Genomic DNA, 22106 nt, shown 5'->3' on the forward strand with positions numbered 1-22106 from the left:
CTGGGTCTGCACCCAAAATGGAGCAAACAAGTTAAAGTGAGAAATTCACATAAAGCAGAGGGCCTGTTAGTCCTGTGCAAAACAGCCAAAAGTTGTTTCAGCTAACAATCAAGCACAGTCTTCCTAGCCTCCTCAGTGCCCAAAATTGCCCTTGAGATTTCCCAGAGGATCTTTGAAAGTTGCAAAGATGTGTTCTTTTACTGTGGGAAAAGATGAGAGTTGGAAATAGGATGATTTGATATGTTATCATTGATAAGATGTCTAGGAAGTATTGTCCAATCAGAAGAGATGCTTAGATTTGCACAGGTTAAATTTGTATGGGTAAAATGTTATTACCATAAACATGTTTAAAACTGTATTCTACATAAGAAGTTTCTGGAGAATTGTGAATGTGTTTTTTTTTTTTTTCTTTACACTTTTAAGATTACAGTGTTAAATGTTTATCAAGTTACATTTCTACAGCTAGCAGGATAACAAATGTGTTACTGGCACTCAGACCTCATCCAAGGGAACGTTTACTGGGAATTCCCAAGTACACCACAAGCCAAATAACTTCCAGCATTTCCCATCTTTGTACTTTCTTCATTCCCATCTTTGCCCAAGTCATCTGGTTTTTCATGGACCACCATTGTGTGGCCAATGATGGAGTGGCCTCCTGACAGTGAGATCACAGAATGTTCAATAGACACATTGCCGCACCATCTTTTCCAGCAGTCACATTGCCCAGGTGTTCAACATGCCTCTCTTGATCCTTTGGTCCACCATGTTTTGGAGATAGAGGATTAAAGTGAGGACCGGCACTAGTACAGCCTTGTATATTATTTGCAAACTGATGAACATGGAATCTGCTGTCCTTCAGGCAATCCTGTAATGTGTCCCAACACCACAACTTGTCCATTTTCCTTCTGCTTGAAATGGATAATTCTCTGTACCAGGCCTTCGCCCTTCAACATGCACTGATGGGGCCACCCTCCTGTCTGAGTTCTGAGGATTGCCAGGGAAACAGGAAATGCTGTAAGAGATGACAACACAAACCCCAGAATTGTTAATGTTTTCACTGTCCATGATATATTTCTATTTATCGGACTCCTGGTGTTGCTTTGCTTGATGTTAGATAAAAACAGTATAGTGTTATCAGTCATAATTCATTATATTTTCAAAATGTAACTTGGTTAAAACTTTACTTCTTTTACTTGGAACCAATATATGCTAGGCTGGTAGTTTTACACTGGGGATTCACTTCACTTATCTTTGCATTTTTATTAATACTCTAATGTTCAGAATCTACTTCAGATTTACTGACTCTACTTGATAACTGATATATTTTTAGTAAATTCTAATGAACTGCTAGGTATTTGCGGCATCTAATGTTTCAGTATTTTTATGTTATATATGAAAATGTTTTCTTTGTAAGGTTATATATAAGCATTTTTATAAATTAGATATAACCTCTTTGAAAATATTGCTAATACATTGTATTTATAGATATTTTGTCTAAAATGTTTTTTGGATTGAATTTATTTTATTTTGTACAACAGAAACAACCAGATGTGTTTGTCAATTGTGTTATTCTTATAATGAACTCTATTCAGATTATTCACTTTTGAAAATTATCAATAGGCCAGGCGCGGTGGCTCACGCCTGTAATCCCAGCACTTAGGGAAGCCGAGGTGGGCGGATCACGAGGTCAGGAGATCGAGACCATCCTGGCTAACACCGTGAAACCTCGTCTCTACTAAAAATACAAAAACTTAGCCGGGCCTGGTGGCAGGCGCCTGTAGTCCCAGCTACTCGGGAGGCTGAGGCAGGAGAATGGCGTGAACCCGGGAGGCGGAGCTTGCAGTGAGCTGAGATCGCGCCACTGCACTCCAGCCTGGGTGATAGAGCAAGATTCCGTCTCAAAAAAAAATAATAATAATAAAATAAATAAAGAAAATTATCAATAATATGTACATGATAGCCATTTTTAGACTTTTGTCATTTACTGATAGTTTTGTTTGTTCTGTTTTACACTGATGTTTCCATAAAATCCTTGCAATCAATTATAGGCTAAGGTTTTCTATCTTCAGCAAAAAAGAACAATCTTAGAGTCTGGTGGAAAAGGATCATGCCATACACTCTGGGGAACAGATTTCTGATGGCATTTTTCAAATGACTATGAAACCATACCATTGGACTGAGTCAGGAGTTGCAGACTTCTAATTGAGAAGCGGATGCATTCATGAAACAAGTAACACAAGATCAGGTGGAAGAAAAGTTAATTTTATAGAACTGAATGAGCAGATGGTTATGATTTTTATTTGAAATATTGTTGATGTTTTATTGTTCTATTTTCTGGAAATAACAATTTCTTTTCTTTTTCTCTTAAGCTATCACTCAAACAATTTTATAAACTATGCTAATTTCTTGTAAACAGAAATGAAACTTCTTTCTTTTCTTCCCTGACTCATCCATTCACAATTTGGAAACTCTCATTGAATCTTCCTGGCAATATGGTTATTTGCATAGATTCCATAAGAGTCTGTCCTCTTTGTTAACAGGGCACAAAAACATTGGTAATACAACCAAGGCTTTGCCTGGATGTCACATTTGAGAATGACGTTTATTTGATCAGATATGACCAGACACTTTTAGGAACTAAGGTTGACATTATGGGGCCGATGCTTACAAAGCTCCTCTTGTGAAAACTGGCTTGAAACCTGGTTTTGCAGGGTTCGCAGCTTTGTAGGTGAGCAAGGAATATCACTTCCCAGCAGGCTCTGGAATCTTAGGATATTTGTGGGATCTCATGAAGAAAGGAATGCCTGCCAAATCGATAGGTACTGCATGCGTAATCTGATGTGAGTTGTTGGCTTGGCTTCTTATCCTCAAGAGGCTTTGAAAAGTCCAATTTGACATTCTTTATGAAAACTTCCAGCAAAGCAACTATAATATGATCTATATGTAAATTGCCACTCTTGCTGCACCTATGCAAATAACCAGGCCGAATCTCATGAGACCAACTTTAATTTGTGATCAAGAATAATCTTTCTTTGAGATTGTCTTTGATCAAAACAGGAGGAGTAACTGTAGAAAGAAAATTTGTGTTTCCATGGGAAATCACAGCACATCCTTCTGGATTATCAGATTCTGATCCTGTTAGTTTGTGTTTGAGCTATTTAGTGCCACTTTGTAAACTGCTAGTAACTCATCAATATGCAAACTTTGTAGCCAAGCTTTCTCTATCATTGTGGAAACTTCTGCTTGGTATTTACCTTGCACAGATTGTTAACCTGGCACAGATTGTCAACCTTTACTAAATTTTCAATTATTCCAGTTTCCTTCAGCATCTGGCTACAAACTAACAGCCTTAAAAACGATTCTATTTTTATTTCTTCCTCTAAACTTGTAGTCACTGAGAACTAAAATCTGACTGCCTAGATACTTATTAGGACTCTAGGTTGCCCTGTTGCTGGTCTTTATCCCCTAGGATTTGAAGAATCACTGCAAGTTCAAGTCTGAGGATTTGTTATAAGCCTAGAAGAACTTATTACCATTCCAGCTAAACATTCATGGTCCAACTATCTCTTTGGATAAGCCACTTTTTGGACTGCTTAGAAAGTTTGGCAAAATGCTCAGGTCATGCACGCCCTTATTGGAGAAGTAACCAACACTGTGGACATCATTACCAATATGATCAACATCTTGTCTTCAAAAACTCAGTAAGTGGTGGGAAAGTGAATATACAATTGCCAAGCCATACGTAAAAATACAACTTTGACTATAACTTCTGTAACAACCAGTCTATGAAGCCCAACCACAACCTCTTCAACATCAGTAAGGACCTGGTCAATAATTGCCAGATTCCCTTTTGCTTGTATTTCTAACTTAGAACTAATCATAGGAAGCCAAATATGCACTCCTAACAAATCACATAGGATGATCCACTTCTAATTAGCCTGTTTCTAATTTCCCCATGCCAACAGCCTCCAATTAGGCATACCTAATACCTTCCCTTTTTCCACTGTACAGCTTTCCTATCATTTTACCTGCATTTTAGTCTCTGCCAAACATAAATGATTGGTGACTCTTTTGTTTATCAAACTCTGAATAAATAACATTTGTTCTCATTTGAGTGATTTTTATTTATTTCACAGTTTTCTTTGAAATTCCATCAAGATAAGATCTGCTCTGCCTATCACCACAGACCCTAGCCTTCAACTGGGGCAGAACCCCTTGTGCCTTATTGTTTGCCACTTATCAAGTCCACAGTGATGTTGTCGAGTCAGCACCAGGTCTGAACTCCACTCTCTTTGTGGTGAGTTCTTTGACTATTTATTCTGTGTTTGATTCCCTGGTTTTGTTATTCCTTACCATTTGTTTGCATTTTTGGCAAAACCAAGCCCTTCTTTTCATCCCTTTTTTGCCCTCATTTGTGTTACTCTTTTGTGTTATGCTCCCTAAAAGTGTAGTTTGTCATAAGGAGAATCACAGGGTAGAACACTGGCATGGGTCTTTTAAGACTATTGTTAGTGCTAGTTTCAGAGACCAGTGAGTTTTAGTTCCTAACTCAACTACCATCTTGTCATCCATTCTGCCTAACAACATTTGCTTCACTGTTGTGGATCTTTGTTTGGCCTTTCTTGAGTGTGCCTGTAGACTGTAGATCAGGATATACCCTTTTGCCTTCCTCTGGGTAGAACAACAATATACCTAGACATTCATACCTCAGTGGTTCACTGAAGCCCCCTCCTATTTTCCCCAGATCCTCAATCCAAATTTACATGATTCATAAATTTCTTTCGTGATTCTCTTCTGATACAATATGTAGATGATCTCTTACTTTGTTCACTAAACAAGGAGACCTATAAAAAGGATTCCACTTAATTGCTCTCAGCCCTAGCAGAAAAATAACATAATATTTCGAAGATATATTATAAATTTTCCAGAGCACAGCCCATTATTTGTGGCATGAGCCATTTAAGGAGGAAAAAGCATTATCTCCTTTTAGATTATCAAAACTCTTTCTAGACCCTTTTCAAGGTGGCAACAGAGAGCTCCTCTTGATATGACTAGATATTGCAGACAATGGGGACCAAATTTTTTCTGTGATTGCAATATCTCTTTACAAATTGGCTAAATCCCGGTCTCTGATGTGGGAGCTCAAACATGAGCAGGTGTTCTGTAATCTGAAGACAGCCCTTCAACAGCCTCCTTCCTTAGTCATCCCTAACTATTATATAAAAAGTCATTCCATTAATTTGTGCATGAGTGTTATGGACATGCCCTTAGGGTTTTAGCTTAGTTTCATGGGATTCATGAAAATCCTATTTATCACCATAGCCTCAATTTTGACTCAGCTGTGGTGGCTTATCCTTCTTGACTTAAGACAACAGGTAACAGCTACAAAACTTTTCAATGCTTGTGCTAAACTAGTTCTAGGCTCTCTGCTTGACCTCATGGTTCCTCATGCAGCACAGACATTACTATTGACTGAGTATATGTAACACTTTTTAGCCAATTTACTAGCATCTAATACTCTATCTTTCTCTCACATTACTATTTATCACTCCGACACACTGAGTCCTACTGCTCTCCTGCCCCACCTGAAATAAGTGCAACATCATGATTGTCTAATTTCGGTTAGGGAACTTTATTTGCCTCACTCCGATACATTAAAGATCCTCCTGGGAAACCTGATCTAATTGGTGAATCATATCTCAAAACTGAAACTAGAAGTTAGTAAACAGGATGTGCCATCAATAATTTAAGAAGATAGGTTTTAGAATATAGTCCTCTACTAGAATTAAAATCATCCCATATTGCAGAACTTCTTACACTTACTAGTGTTTGTCAACTAGCTAAATTCCAGAGAGAAAATAAATAGATAGATGGATAGGTGGGTAGATAGCAGATAATGCTTTTGGAGTAGTACATGACTTTGGTATGCTTTCATGACAAGGGGGTTTCTTATCTCTGCTTGGACCTTTCTAAAAATGGACAATAAGTGAAGTAACTTTTACATGCACTCCTACTACCTACAGAGATGACTATAAATGTTGGAACTTATGGAAAGAGAGACCACTTAAAGGAAATACTCAAGCAGATCATTATGCTCAACAAGCTAAACCCTCAAAGGATAAATCTCTGGTGAAACTGTGAAAACGAAGAGTGGAAAAATTCTAGTTGTACTCTTCATTGATATAATCTCTGAAATGCTCAAGGTGGTTGCTTATGGCACCAGATCATTTCAAGTGGATATTAACTAAATTTCTTCATGAAACTACTCATCATGGAATATAAAAATCGGTTAGTATTTTTAATCACCATTAGTGAGAAAACTTTAAAAAGAAGCTGAGGCTATTTTCAGGTTATGTGTCACCTGTCAGCAACATAATCCTGGAAAAAATTATAAAGATTAAACATGGCCAGGACCCAATGTCTCACTCTGAATATCTTCAAACGAATTTTATCCAGTTTACAACCTCTGTGAGATTTAAATTGTTTTAGTTTTTGTATATCTATTTTCAGGAGAGGCTATAGCATGTCCTTGCTAAAAAGCTATAATCCTTATAGACACCAAAAAAGCTGCTGGATTTTGTGTTTTCAAACTGGGACAGCCCAAATTTTGTATCAAGTGATTGAGCCCTCCCTTAACAAAAACCATTATAAAAGAACTCTGTAAAACAATATTTCTTACTCAAAAAACAATACTGTCTTTACCACCCACAATCTTCTAGAAAGGTTGAATAGACTAACTACATTTTAAAATTAAAATTACAAAACTTTTTAAAACCTTTAAGCTCTCTAGGCCAAAGATACTCCCCCTAGCTCTCACGGCCATACAGACCACTCACTCAGGAGCACATTGGTTATCTCCCTATGAATTGGTAACCGGAAGGCCTATGCATTTAGGGATTTTACGTCTGTTGCTAGACTTCCTACTGCATGGTGGCATGGCAAAATATTGTAAGCGGCTCACGTACTATACTCTGTCCTGTCTAAGGGATTAAGGATACCCTTGCAGAACGTTTTCCTAAAGTACATTTTTTTCTGATCTTCGAACAGTATACTTCATCTATTGGAAGAGGCATCAGAGGAAAACTTCTCTTGTTCTCATTGGAAGAGACCTTGTCAGGTATTGTCAACAACAAAAACAGTAGTGAGTCAATGTTTGGTGATTCAGATTTTTGTACAATTGGAAGACTACTCTAACAGGGACTTCAATATGAGGATGCTCGGTGATCCTGTAGATAAAGCTGATCTTTGAAAGCAATGACTGACCCAACACCTTTGGAACAAGCAGATGATTTCAGACAGTGGACAGATTCTGCTCAAGATGCTGGAACCAAGACCTCTTTCTAATTTCTGTTTTGTTTATCTACTTGCTCATAATCATTTTTGTTCTTATTTTCTATAGACCATTGCTTGTCATCTACTCATAATAGACCTTTCCTCTTTATTATAATTGTTAGGTCACAAGATACTGATCCTAATGTTGTTCCTAGTTTATCCCAAACAGTAGTCACTGCTCTTAGTCATACTGATGGCTAGATATTTTATTCATCTCCTGATCCTATTACAAAAGCCTCTGGGAAATTCTTGCCTTATCAAATAAGACCATAAGAAATTATAGTTGACAGTTTTTCTACTTGCACCTTCATGGAAAAACGATCTTAAACAAATCAGTCTGTGACTTTACTAATATCCACCTTTCCTAGAAAAAAAACTCCATTGTTATAATCTATTGATCAGATACTATGTAATTCTAATTTTAAATTCAACAACTTTCTGAGGGCAATGGGCTAAATACTTGCCATCTGAAAGAGACAAATAGAAATCCAAATATGTAACCTCTCTGGTTAGCTGGTAATTTCACACCAGTGCTGCTTGTATCAAAAGATTTTTTTTCACCAACCTCTTGCAACCCACTCAATCCACTCGACTTGTCGCCCTCAGGGTGTGACTCCTGGCTATTTGCTTTAATTCAATCTTTTACATTAACATTTCTCTTTTTCATTTCAGGAATGCTTGTTTAAGACACTTGCACTTCAGGATTCTAAAATAATTGACCTTTTCTAACACTTCTCATCAGATGGTTCAATTTATTTTGCAGGAGGAACACCAACAAAAGCCCTGGAGAGACTATTTATTAGATCCTGCTTTATCCCACTCAGGAGGTTTATATTTGTCTTTTATTTGCTCAGCAATCTATTATATTTGTGCATCTTGGACAAAAGAAGAGCCTGACACTGTGGAACTTTACCTGAGCTCTGTGTTCCTGGAAAACAGTGACACTGATGATTAAGAAATCCCTCCATCATTTGTGTTCCTGAGAAAGACTTACTTCAGTGAAAACATCCTGCTTCATACGACTTAGATAAGTCTTCCTGTCTACTTTTCCTCATGACTCCAGTAAGATTCATGTCTACAGGTGTTTGTGGACAACTGATTTTTGATGAAGGTGCCAAGATCATTCAAGGGGGAAAGTAGTCTTTTAAACAAATGGTTCTGGGGAAACTGAATAGCCAAAAGCAAAATAATTAAGTTGAATTCTTACTTTACAATATCTTTTTGAAAAATTCAAAATGGACTGAAGATCTAAATATAAGAACTCAAACTATAAAAACTTAGAAGAAAATATAGGAGTAAATTTTCATGACCTTAGATGTGATAATAGATTTTTAGATATGACACCAAAAGCACAAGCAGCAAAATAAAAATCTAGCAATCGAGCTTTATCAAAATTAAAAACTTTTGTGCTTCAAAGAATATTATCAAGAAAGTCAAAAGACAACCAACAGACTATAGAGATACTTGCAAGACATATATCTGATAAGGAATTTGTATGTAGAATATATAAGGAACTCCTCAAATCAATAATAAAAAAAGACAAATAACCTAATTTTATCAGTGATAAATAATTTAAAGACACATTCTTTCAAGAGAGATAAATAAATGGCCAACACATATATAAAAAGATGCATGGCATCACTACTCATCAAGTAAATACAAATCCAAACCACAATGAGATAAAGTAGTATACCCACAATACCCCCAAGGACAGTTAGAATCAAAACATCAGATAATAATATGAGTTTACAAGAAGGTGGAGAAATTTGAATCCTCATAGACTGTTGCTGGAAATGTAAAATAGTGCAAGAACTTTGGAAAACAATCTGGCAGTTTCCTCAAATGATAAGACATATATTTACCCTAAGACTCAGAAATTTCCCACCTATGTATATAGTCAAGAGAAATAAAAACACAAAATGTAAACAAATGTTTACAGCTCTAATATTCAATACTCATAAAAGCTAAAAGTTGAAATCAACCCGCATGCATATCAACTGATGAGTGAATAAACAAAATGTGATATATTTATATAGTAGAATATTATTTGCCCATAAAAGAAATCAAGTAGTTATACATGCTATAACATGAATGAACCTTGATTACATTATGTTAAGTGAAGATGCCAATCACAAAAGGCCATGTATTTTATGACCTATTTATATAAAATGTCCAGAATAAGCAACCTATAGATTTCATCATCTATAGGTATAGAAAGTAGGTTAATAATTGCGTAGAGATGGGAAGGATTAGTGGGTAGTGTGGGAAATGATAGCTAAACGGTAATTTTTTTGAGGTAAAAAAATTTTCTAAAACTGTGATGATAGATTCAAAATATATGAATATACTAAAAGCCACAGTATTATATACTTTAAATGCATGAATTGTATGGTATGTGAATTGTATCTCAATATACTTGTTAAAAAAAAAAGAAAACAAATGACCCATGTTTGCAGGTGTTAAGCTTTTTGATTGCCTGCTTTCTGAATACAGTAAATTTGAACCGTTTTCAAGCTATCTTTGTCCTTTTTAATTCAAACTGCCAGTATTTTTACTGATGAAAATTCTCTTAAAAGCTCTGTGAATTTTCCATGAATCTGATAGGCGACTTTCCCTATGCCTCAAAAAACATATCCATAATTTTTTTTTAAGTAAAGCCTCCATCTACTTCTGTTGTCTGTGCAAATGCAAAGATCATTAGAAGTCCTTTTTGTCTGAGAGGGTCTACCAGGCACAGTCTTCAATGTCTAAAGTCTTAATAAAGGGTTTTGTAGTTATCCATTGCTACGTAATGAATCATTTCAAAGCTTAGTGAATTAAAGCAATCATTATTTTAAAAAAATTCTAATCATTTTATGGGTCAATTAGGAGAGTCTTGTACAGATTTTTCCTGGATTCACTCATGTGATTCATTATAGCTGGAGATTTGACTAGACTGGCAGGTACAAGATGACCTTTCTGGCCACTGATTCTGTTCTTTGGCTGGGATAGCATGGTTTTTCTCCACATGGCCTGTCATCTTTCAGTAGGTGAATTAAGATTATTTTCATGACTGACTCAGGGAAGTGTTACAAGAGAACAAAATCAGAAAATGCAAAGCCTCCTAAACCTAACCTCAAAAGTTGCATTTTCAAGGGGGCCAGCCAAGATGGCCAACTAGAAGCAGCAGCGATCAGAAGCTCCATCAAAAAGAACCATAAGAGCACACGAATTCTGCATTAGCAATTGAGGTATCCATGTTCTGCCATCAGAACTGACTAGGTGGCTGGTGTGACCCACGGAGAGGAAGGAAGAGCAGTGTGGTGCAGCGGCCCACCTGAGAGCCACATGAGGCAGGGGAGCCCCCATCCCCAAGCCAAGGGAGGTGGTGAGTGAGCGTGCTACTCAGCCTGGGAAAACGTGCTTTTTCTGTGGAACTGTGGAACCCATGGATCGGAAGATCCCACTCGTGAGCCCACACCACCCGGGCCTAGGGTCCCAACCATGAAGCCCTGCAGATTCCCAATAGCCACGGATATAGAATCTGCTTAAGCCTTCCAAGCTCCCATGGGGAGGGGTGACCAGCACCACAGCTGCAGCTGCCTGCTGCCTAAGCTGTTTGAGCTCCTTGCGGGAGGGGTGACAGCCAACACTGGGACTGATAGTCTCCTAATACACTAAGCTCCCAGGGTGGGGAAAGGCAGCAGTCATCTCTATAGCTCCAGTCTGCACTTTTCCCCTGCTGGAGCTGGGAAGGCTGGATGACTTGGTCGCAAGAGGTATCCCCCACAGCCCAACACATTGGCTGTGACATACTGCAGACAGAGTGCCTCTTCAGGCCTGACCTTGACCCATTTCTCCTCACCAGGTGGGGCCTCCCAAGAGGAACTCAAACAACTCCAGCCAGGGGCTCACGACCTCCCTGGGCCTGAGCCCCTAGTGGGAGGGGTGGCTGTGGTCTCTGCAGACTAGCAGACTTAGTCTTTTCTCCTGCTAGTTATGAGGAATCCAAGCAACCCAGACGAATGGGTTTCTCCCCTGTAAAGCACATCCCCTCTCCCAAGGGATAGTCAAAGTGCTTCATTAAACAGGTCCTGCTCCCTGTGCCACCCAACTAGGTGAGACCCTCCAACAGGGGTTGTCAGACAACCTATACAGAAGCATTCCTACTGGCATCAGATTGGCGCCCTTCGAGGTCAGAGATCCCAGAGGATGGAGCACGCATCCATCTATACTGTTCTCCAGCCTCCTCAAGTTACATTTCCAGGAGCAGCAATGAATGAGATGAATAGGGCCTGAAGTGAATCCCCAGCAAACTTCTGTAGCCCTACAGAAAAGGGACATGACAGTTGCAAGAGAAACAAACAGAAAGCAGTAACAATAGCATCAACAGCAAAAAAAGTCCCCACAAAAACCCCATCCAAAGGTCAGCAGCCTCAAAGATTGATACAGACAAATTCATGAAGATGAAAAAGAATCATTGAAAAAACACTGAAAACCCAAAAGGCCAGAATCCCTTTTCTCCTCCAAATGATCACAAAGTCTCTCCAGCAAGGGTGCAGAACTGGACGGAGGATGAGATGGACGAATTGACAGAAGTAGGCTTCAGAAAGTGGGTAACAACAAACTCCACTGAGCTAAAGGAACATGTTCTAACCCAATGCAAAGCAACTAAGAACCTTGATAAAAGGTTACAGGAACTGCTAGCTAGAATAACCAGTTTATAGAGGAACAGAAATGACCTGATGGAGCTGAAAAAAAAAACAACACAAGAGCTTCATGAAGCATACGCAAGTATCAATACCCAAATTGACCAATGAGAAGAAGGGATATCAGAGTTTGAAGACCGTCTTGCTGAAATAAGGTATGCAGTCAAGATTAGAGAAAAAAGAATGAAAAAGAATGAACAAAACCTCTAAGAAATATGGGACTATTTAAAAAGATTGAACCTATGATTGATTGGAGTACCTGAAAGAGATGGGGAGAATGGAACCAAGTTGGAAAACACACTTCAGGATATCATCCAGAACTTCCCCAACCTAGCAAGACAGGCCAACATTCAAATTCAGGAAACACGGAGAATACCACTGAGGTACTCCACGAGAGGATCAACCCCAAGACACATAATCATCAGATTCTCCAAGGTCAAAATGAAGGAAAAAATATTAAGGGCAGCCAGAGAGAAAGGCCAGGTCACCTACAAAAGGAAGCCCATCAGACTAACAGTGGACCTCTCAGCAGAAACCTACAAGCCAGCCAAAAGAGTGGTGGAGTCAATATTCAACATTCTTAAAGAAAAGAATTTTCAACCCGAATTTCATATCCAGACAAACTAAGCTTCATAAGTGAAGCAGAAATAAAATCCTTTCCAGTCAAGCAAATACTGAGGGATTTCATCACCACCAAGCCTGCCTTGCAAAAGCTCCTGAAGGAAGCACAAAATGTGGAAAGGAAAAACCGGTACCAGCCACTGCAAAAACACACCAAAATATAAAGACCAATGACACGATGAAGGAACTGCATCAACTAGTGTGCAAAATAACCAGATAGCATCATTATGAGAGGATCAAATTAACACATAACAATATTAACCTTAAATGTAAATGGACTAAATACCCCAATTAAAGAACACAGACTGGCAAAAAAGAGTCAAGACCCATTGGTGTGCTGTATTTAGGAGACCCATCTCATGTACAAAGACACACATAGGCTCAAAATAAAGGAATGGTGGAAAATGTACCAAGCAAATGGAAAAAAAATAAAAAGCAGGGGTAGCAATCCTAGTCTCTGACAAAACAGACTTTATACCAACAAAGATAAAAAAAGTCAAAGAAGGGCATTACATATTGACAAAAGGATCAATTCAACAAGAAGAGCTAACTATCCTACATATATATGCACTCAATACAGGAGCACCCAGATTCATATAACACGTTCTTAGAGACCTATGAAGAGACTTAGATTCCCACATAATAATAGTGGGATACTTTAACACCCCACTGTCAATATTAGACAGATCAATGAGACAGAAAATTCACAAGGATATTCAAGATTTGAACTCAGCTCTGGATCAAGTAGACCTAATAGACATTGCAGAACTCTCCACCCCAAACCAACAGAATAAATATTCTTCTCAGTGCCACATAGCACTTATTCTAAAATCAACCACATAATTGGAAGTAAAACACTCCTCAAAAAATGCAAAAAACTGAAATCATAACAAAGAGTCTCTTAGACCACAGTACAATCAAATTAGAATTCAGGATTAAGAAACTCATTGAAAACCACACAACTACATGGAAATTGAACAATCTGCTCCTGAATGACTCCTGGGCAAATAACAAAATTAAGACAGAAATCAAGAAGTTCTTTGAAACCAATGAGAACAAAGAGACACTGTACTAGGATATCTGGGACACAGCTAAAGCAGTGTTAAGAGGGAAATTTATAGCACTAAATGCTCACATCAGAAAGCTAGAAAGACCTCAAATTGACACCCTAAAATCACAATTAAAAAAGCTAGAGAAGCAAGAGCAAACAAATCCAAAAGCTCTCGGGAGACAAGAAATAACTAAGATCAGAGCAGAACTGAAGGAGATAGAGACAAAAAAAAAAAAAAAAAAAAAAAACCTGCAAAAAATCAATGAATTCAGGAGCTGTTTTTTTTTTCTTTTTTTTACTTAACAAAATAGACAGCTAGCTAGACCAGTAAAGAAGAAAAGAGAGAAGAATCAAATAGACACAATAAAAACATCATAAAAGGCTAATTACCACTGACTCTACAAAAATACCATTGGAGAATAGCATAAACACGTCTATGCAAATAAACTAGAAACTCTAGAAGAAATGGATAAATTACTAGACACATATACCTGCCCAATACTAAACCAGGAAAAAGTTAAATCCCTGAATAAACCAATAACAAATTCTGAAATTGAGACAATTAAGAGCCTACCAACCAAAAACAGCCCAGGACCAGATGGATTCACACCCCAAATCTACCAGAGATACAAAGAAGAGCTGGTACCATTCCTTCTGAAACGATTCCAAACAACAATAAAGGAAGGACTGCTCCCTAACTCATTTTATATGGCCAGCATCATCCTGATACCAAAACCAGGCAGACACAACAACAACAACAACAAAAACTTCAGGCCAATATCCCTGATGAATATAAATACAAAAATCGTCAATAAAATACTGGCAAACTGAACCCAGCAGCACATCAAAAATCTTATCCACCATGATCAAGTTGGCTTCATCCCTGGGATGCAAGGCTGGTTCAACATATGCAAACCCAATAAACCTAATCCATCACATAAATAGCACCAATGATGAAAACCACATGATCATCTCAATAGATGCAGAAAAGGCCTTAGATAAAATTCAACATCCCTTCATGTTAAAAATTCTCAATAAACCAGGTATTGATGGAACATATCTCAAAATAATAAGAACTGTTTATGAAAAATCCACAGCCAATATCATACTGAATGGGCAAAAGCTGGAAGCATTCCCTTTGAAAAACAACACAGGACGAGATGCCCTCTCTCACCACTCCTATTCAACATAGTATTGGAGGTTCTGGCCAGGGAAATCAGGCAAGCAAAAGAAGTAAAGGGTATTCAAATAGGAAAACAAATTGTCTCTGTTTGCAGATGACATGATTCTATATTTAAAACACCCCATTGTCTGAGCCCCAAAACTCCTTAAGCTAATAAGCAACTTAGGCAGTCTCAGGATAGAAAATCTGTGTGAAAAATCACAATCATTCTTATACACCAACAACAGACGAGCAAAGTCACATCATGAATGAACTCCCATTCACAATTGCTACAAAGAGAATAAAATACCTAGGAAAACAGCTAACAAGTGATGTGAAGGACCTCCTCAAAAAGAACTACAAACCACTGCTCAAGGAAATAAGAGAAGACACAATCAAATGGAAAAACATTCCATCTTTATGGATAGGAAGAATCAATATTATAAAAATGGCCATACTGCCTAAAGTGATTTATAGATTCAATGCTATTCCCATCAAACTACCATTGACATTCTTCGAAGAATGAGAAAAAACTGCTTTAGATTTCATATGGAACCAAAAAAGAGCCAGTATAGCTAAGACAATAATAAGCAAAAAGAACAAAGGTGGAGGAATCATGCTACCCGACTTCAACCTATACAAGGCTAGTTACCAAAACAGCATGGTACTGGTACAAAAACAGACATGTAGATCGATGGAACAGAACCGAAACCTCAGAAATAACACCACACATCTACAACCATCTGATCTTCGACAAACCAGACCAAAATGAGCAATGGGGAAAGGATTCCCTATTTAATAAATGGTGCTAGGAAAAGTGGCTAGCCATATGCAGAAAACAAACTGGACCCTTCTCTTACACTTTATACAAAAATTAACTCAAGATAGATTAAAGACTTAAATGTAAAACCCAAATCATAAAAACTCTAAAAGAAAACCTAGACAATACCATTCAGGACATATGCATGGGCTGACTTCATGACAAAAATGCCAAAAGCAATGGCAACAGAATCCAAAATTGACAAATGGAATCTATTTAAACTAAAGAGCTTCTGCACAGCAAAATAAACTATCATCAGAGTGAACAGGCAACCTACAGAATGGGAGAAAATTTTTGCAATCTGCCCATCTGAGAAAGGTCTAATATCCATTGTAGTCTAATATCTACAAGTAACTTAAAGAAATCTACAAGAAAAAAAAAAAACACATCAAAAAGTGAGCGAAGGATATGAACAGACACTTCTCAAAAAAAAAAAAAAAAGACATGTATGCAGCCAACAAACATATAAAAAATAGCTCAACATCACTGATCTTTAGAGAAATGCAAATTGAAATCCCAATGAGATACCATTTCATGCCAGTCAGAAGGGTGATTATTAAAAAATCAAGAAACGATAGATGCTGGCGAGACTGTGGAGAAATAGGAACACTTTTACACTGTTGGTGGGAATGTAAATTAGTTCAATCATTGTAGAAGACAGTGGTGATTCCTCAAGGATCTAGAACCAAAAATACTATTTGACCCAGTAATCCCATTGCTGGGCATATACCCAAAGGAATACAAATCATTCTGCCATAAAGATACGTGCACACATATGTTTATTACAGCACTATTTTGCCATAGCAAAGACATGGAACCAATCCAAATGCCCATCAATGATAGGCTGGATAAAGAAAATGTGGTATATATATACCATGGAATACTGTACAGCCATAAAAAGGAATGAGATCATGTCTTTTGCAGGGACATGGATGGAACTAGAAGCCATCATCCTCAGCAAACTAGCACAGGAACAGAAAACCAAACACCACATGTTCTCACTGGTAAGTGGGAGTTGAACAATGAGAATACATGGACACAGGGAGGGGAAAAACACACACCAGGGCCAGTTGGGGGTTAGGGGGTGAGGGGAGGGAGAACATTAGGACATACAGCTAATGCATGCAGGGCTTAAAACATAGATGACGGTTGATAGATGCAGCAAACCACCACGGCACACATATACTTATGTAACAAACTTACATATTCTACATTTTTATCCCAGAACTTAAAATAAAAAAAAAAATTGAATTGTCATTTTTGCCACATTCTATTAATCAAAGCAAGTTATAAAGCTAGCCCAGATTAAAGAGAATGGAGAAAGAGTCCCAGGACTGATGACAGGAATGGCAAAGTCACATTGCAGTATACCAGTGTCTACTGGAATAGGAAAACTATGGAAATTTTAAAAAGTCTAATACAATCTTGTAAGGAGTTTGAACTTTATCTTTTAATGATTGAGGCATCTCTAAAAGGTATTAAACAGTGGAATTATATAGTCAAGTTTATGTTTTAGACAGGTAACTATGAAGGTAGTATGGATGATGAACTGAAGAGAGAAAAGATTGAAGTTAGGCAAAATGCATTTAAAAGACTAATAAAATAGTCTAGAGATAGATTTAGAGATGACAGAGGCTTGAACAAAGATTGAGGAGGTATCTTATAGATTTTTCAATCTGACTCAATGTATAGTAGGTTTCAAAATTATATATAATATAACTCACTATAGTATGACTGTGTGTGTAATAAATTATATATCACATTTTGCTAAAGCATATGTGATATAAATATTTATCAAGTGAAAGTAAGGAAATCTTAATCATAAGCATAGGATTTGGCTGGAATAATGATTACCTTAGGCCAAAGTTGTAAGCTACTTTAAAGTTCTGCATTTTCTATATTGTTTTGGGCTCATACTTGCTAACTACATTGACAAAAGAAACAGAGAGAGAGAGAGGAAAGATAGTTGTAGACCAAAGATGAGCACACAGCATAAGACAAAGCTTGCTCTGAATCTCTGATCCATGAATGTAAAAGATAATAGTAGTCTGTTGTGTGAATATCTGGTGAGATGGATTTGTATGCAGCATTTCCCAAATTTGCTTGCTCTTGAATCATTTGTCCACAGATACGCTTTAGGTAGTACTGAAGAACTTAACATTTCATTGACAGATAAGGACATTTGAGTTGTGAGATGTAAAACAAACTTGTCCTTCTTTCTGATTCCATACTTAATATTTTTCTTTCTTTTGTTTCAGTGGTTTTAAAAATAATTTTATCAATTAGTAAGAATTCAATAACATTTAAAAAAGACTGGATACTTTACAAGGTCCTTAATACTACTAATAAAAAATCATAAAAGCCATATTCTAGCATCTGAAGGTGAGTTGTCTAATATGGTGTCTATGAGCCACCCAGCACTATTAAGCACTTGCAATGTGGATAGTGTGACCAAGAAACTAAATTTTAATTTTAATTATTTTCCATTAAATATAACTTTATTGCTTTGGTAGAAGTATAATTTTACTTAAACTATTATAAACCTAGCATCCAAATTGTGATGTGCAATAAGCATAGAATGCTCACTGGATTTTGAAGACAGTATGAAAAAATAGTAAAATATCTCATTAACAATTTTTATATTTATTAGATGTAGAAGTAATAATTTTTGATATATTAGGACAAATAAAATATTAAAACTAATCTCATCTGTTCTTACTATTTTTAATGTGGCTGCTAGAAATTTCAAGATCCATATTTGGCTCATATTTATTTCTATTTGACAGCACTACTCTAGAATACTTTTGTTTCTTGGTTAAAATACAAAGCCCAAACTTTGAAGCACTCTACCTGCTGTGTGATCATCAGAAAGAAGAAAATCATCTATGGCTTTCCGACTTTAAAATTGTTATTGGTCATTGACTCTTCCCAACATGTGAGGTCACAGCCCTGGAATGTGAGGTCTGTTCACACCACTGCAAGTGAGGCTAAGGTATGGGAGGCCAAAGAGGTACCCTTTCTTTGTGACAGTATAATCCAGACAGATCGGACTCATGACCGATCAGAGGCCTCTGCTTGTTTCAATCTTGAAACTATTTATTTCTTGTTTGGCTAAAAGGTGATGGAGATTATACAGTAATGAAACTTTATCAGTTTTTTCCAGAGCAGAACATTCTCCTCTAGGGCCACAAAAATGCTTGTTTAGATAGGCCAATTATGAGAAAAGCATGAAGCATAGAAGGGAAGAATATAACTGAAAAATGTGAGAGCTCAAAAAGCAGTCCAATAATTTGTCTGCAGCTCAACCTACTCAAAGAGGAGCTCCGAGCCCTCAAACACATGAAGGAATGACAGGAGAAACAGTCCAAAAAGGAAGTGTGTGTATGTGTGTGCGTACACATGCGTAATTTTAAAAGATTGTACCTTCCAAACAAGAACCCACACTGAGATGCACACAGTAAATGCATGCATTTCTCCATCTAACAAATATTTACCCAACACCTGACTCAAGCTGACGGATTGGACATAGATGGACAAGGAAAAGAGGAATAAAGAATAAATGCTAGTTTCTGGCCTGGGCAACCTGGTGGTGCTATTTACTGAGATGCAAAAGATTTGGATCCCAGTAGGGTTCACTTGGGTTTCTTTGAGTTATGGAGACAGAATGAAGGGAGCTATTGTGTCCATGTTAGTTTTCAGAACCCTATAATATGTACAAACTGAGGCAATGTAGAGTCCTGGCCCCACCCTGGACCAAAATATATAAAAATTTCTTGAGTGGTATTCTGGCTTTGGTATTTTTTTAATTCCTCAAATGACCTTGTGGTGCAGTCAGACACAACTGGAACAGTTTGAGTCAGATGTTGGGTAAATGTTTGTTAGATGGAGAAATGCATGCATTTACTGTGTGCGTCTCAGTGTGGGTTCTTGTTTGGAAGGTATGATCTTTTAAAATTATGCATGTTATGTGTACACACACAAATACACACACTCCTTTCTGGAGTTAGAATATGGCTGAACAAATAACCAGGTTTTGAAGGGAAAGAAGATCCATTTCATTTGGACCAGTGAGAATGGGTAACAGATTTAGGAATCCTACATGCTAGCCTCAGCTCTGTAACCTTGGAGAAGTGCCTTTCCCATTGCAGCCTTAGTTTCCTTACCCTTGAGATGAAGAGATTGGACTAAATGAGTTATCTATTGGTCAACTGCTTCCTAAATGACTAGGGGTCCTCAGTCTTTGGCAATATACTCTGAGTGGCTACTGGTTAAAATACAGGAGTTAGACCCCAACGCCTCCATTTCCTAACATTGACTCTGGACACGTCACGTAACTTCTCTTATGACCGATTTCCTTAGTTAGAAGAAGTGCCTCACAATACCTACCAACTTGAATCATTATAAAGATTAAACAAATTAGCATCTATAAAGTACTTAGCACAATGATTTCATCTGAAAGTTGCTCATTAAAAGTAAACATTATTATGTTCTTTTACGTTTTCTTGTTTATTTATTTACTTTTATTTTTCCTTAAGTTATTGGGGTACGGGTGGTATTTGGTTACATGAGTAAGTTCTTTAGTGGTGATTTGTGAGATTTTGGTGCATCCATCACACAAGCAGTATACACTGCACCCTATTTGTAGTCTTTTATCCCTCACCCCCTCCCATCCTTCCCTGCAAGTCCCCAAAGTCCACTGTATCGTTCTTATGCTTTTGCGTCCTCATAGCTTAGCTCCCACGTATCAGTGAGAACATACAATGTTTGGTTTTCCATCCCTGAGTTACTTCACTTAGAATAATAGTCTCCAGTCTCATCCAGGTCGCTGCAAATGCTGTTAATTCATTCCTTTTTATGCTGAACAGTATTCTATCGTGTATACATACCACAATTTCTTTATCCACTCATTGACTGATGGGCATATGGGCTGGTTCCACAATTTTGCAAATGCGAATTGTGTTCCTATAAACTATGCGTGTGCAAGTATCTTTTTCAAAAAATGACGTTTTTTCCATTGGATAGATATCCAGTAATGGGATTGCTTGATCAAATGGTAGTTCTACTTTTAGTTCTTTAAGGAATCTCCACACTGTTTTCCACAGTGGCTGTACTAGTTTACATTCCTACCAGCAGTGTAGTAGTGTTCCCTGATCACCACATTCATGCAAGCATCTACTGTTTTTTATTTTTTTGATTCTGATCATTCTTGCAGGAGTAAGATGGTATCTCATTGTGGTTTTAATTTGCATTTCCCTGATCATTAGTAATGTTGAGTATTTTTTCATGTGTTTGTTGACCATTTGTATATCTTCTTTTGAGAATTGTGTATTCATGTCCTTAGCCCACTTTTTGATGGGATTGTTTGTTTTTTCTTACTGATTTGTTTGAGTTCATTGCAGATTCTGGATATTAGTCCTTTGTCAGAATGGGAGAATTGTGAAGATTTTCTCCCACTCTGTGGGTTGTCTGTTTACTTTGCTGACTGTTCCTTTTGCAAAAGCTCTTTAGTTTAGTTAGGTCGCAATTATTTATCTTTGTTTTTATTGCATTTGCTTTTGGGTTCTTGGTCATGTAATCCTTGCCTAAGCCAATGTCTAGAAGGCATTTTCCAGTGCTATCTTCTAGAATTTTTATAGTTTCAGGTCTTAGACTTAAGTCCTTAATTTATCTTGAGTTGGTTTTTGTGTAAGTGAGAGATGAAGATCCACTTTCATTCTCCTACATGTGGCTAGCCAATTATCCCAGCACCATTTGTTGAACAGGGTGTTTTTTTCCCAGTTTATGTTTTTGTTTGCTTTGGCAAAGATCAGTTGGCTGTATTTGGGTTTATTTCTGTGTTCTCTATTCTGTTCCATTGGTCTATGTGCGTATTTTAATACCAGGGCCATGTTATTTTGGTGACTGTGGCCTTACAGTGTAGTTAGAAATCAGGTAGTGTGATACCTCCAGATTTGTTCTTTTTGCTTAGTATTGCTTTGGCTATGCAGGCTCTTTCTTGGTTCCATATTAATTTCAGAATTGTGTGTGTGTGTGTATTTTTCAATTCTGTGAAGAATGATGGTGGTGTTTTGATGTGGATTGCATTGAATTTGTAGATTGCTTTTGGCAGTATGGTCATCTTCACAATATTGATTCTACCCATCCATGAGCATGGGATGTGTTTCCATTTATTTGTGTCATCTACTATTTCTCTCAGCAGTGTTTTGTAGTTTTCTTTGTAGAGGTCTTTTGCCTCCTTGGTTAGGTATATTCCCAAGTATTGTATTATTTTTGCAGCTATTGTAAAAAGGGTTGAGTTCTTGATTTGATTCTCTGCTTGGTTGCTACTGGTATATAGAAGACCTACTGATTTGTATACATTAATCTTGTATCCAGAAACTTCGCTGAATTCTTTTATCAGTTCTAGGCACTTTCTGGAGGAGTCTTTAGGGT

General features: G+C 37.3%; 1 pseudogene; it reads right to left on the reverse strand.

Moving 5' to 3' along the window:
- Positions 1-233: 233 nt before the first annotated feature.
- On the reverse strand, positions 234-3696 carry LOC693966 (superoxide dismutase [Cu-Zn] pseudogene; annotated as a pseudogene).
- Positions 3697-22106: the final 18410 nt, after the last annotated feature.

The sequence above is a fragment of the Macaca mulatta genome, chromosome 8 (genome assembly GCF_049350105.2).
Source record: "Macaca mulatta isolate MMU2019108-1 chromosome 8, T2T-MMU8v2.0, whole genome shotgun sequence".
Lineage (NCBI taxonomy): Eukaryota > Metazoa > Chordata > Mammalia > Primates > Cercopithecidae > Macaca > Macaca mulatta.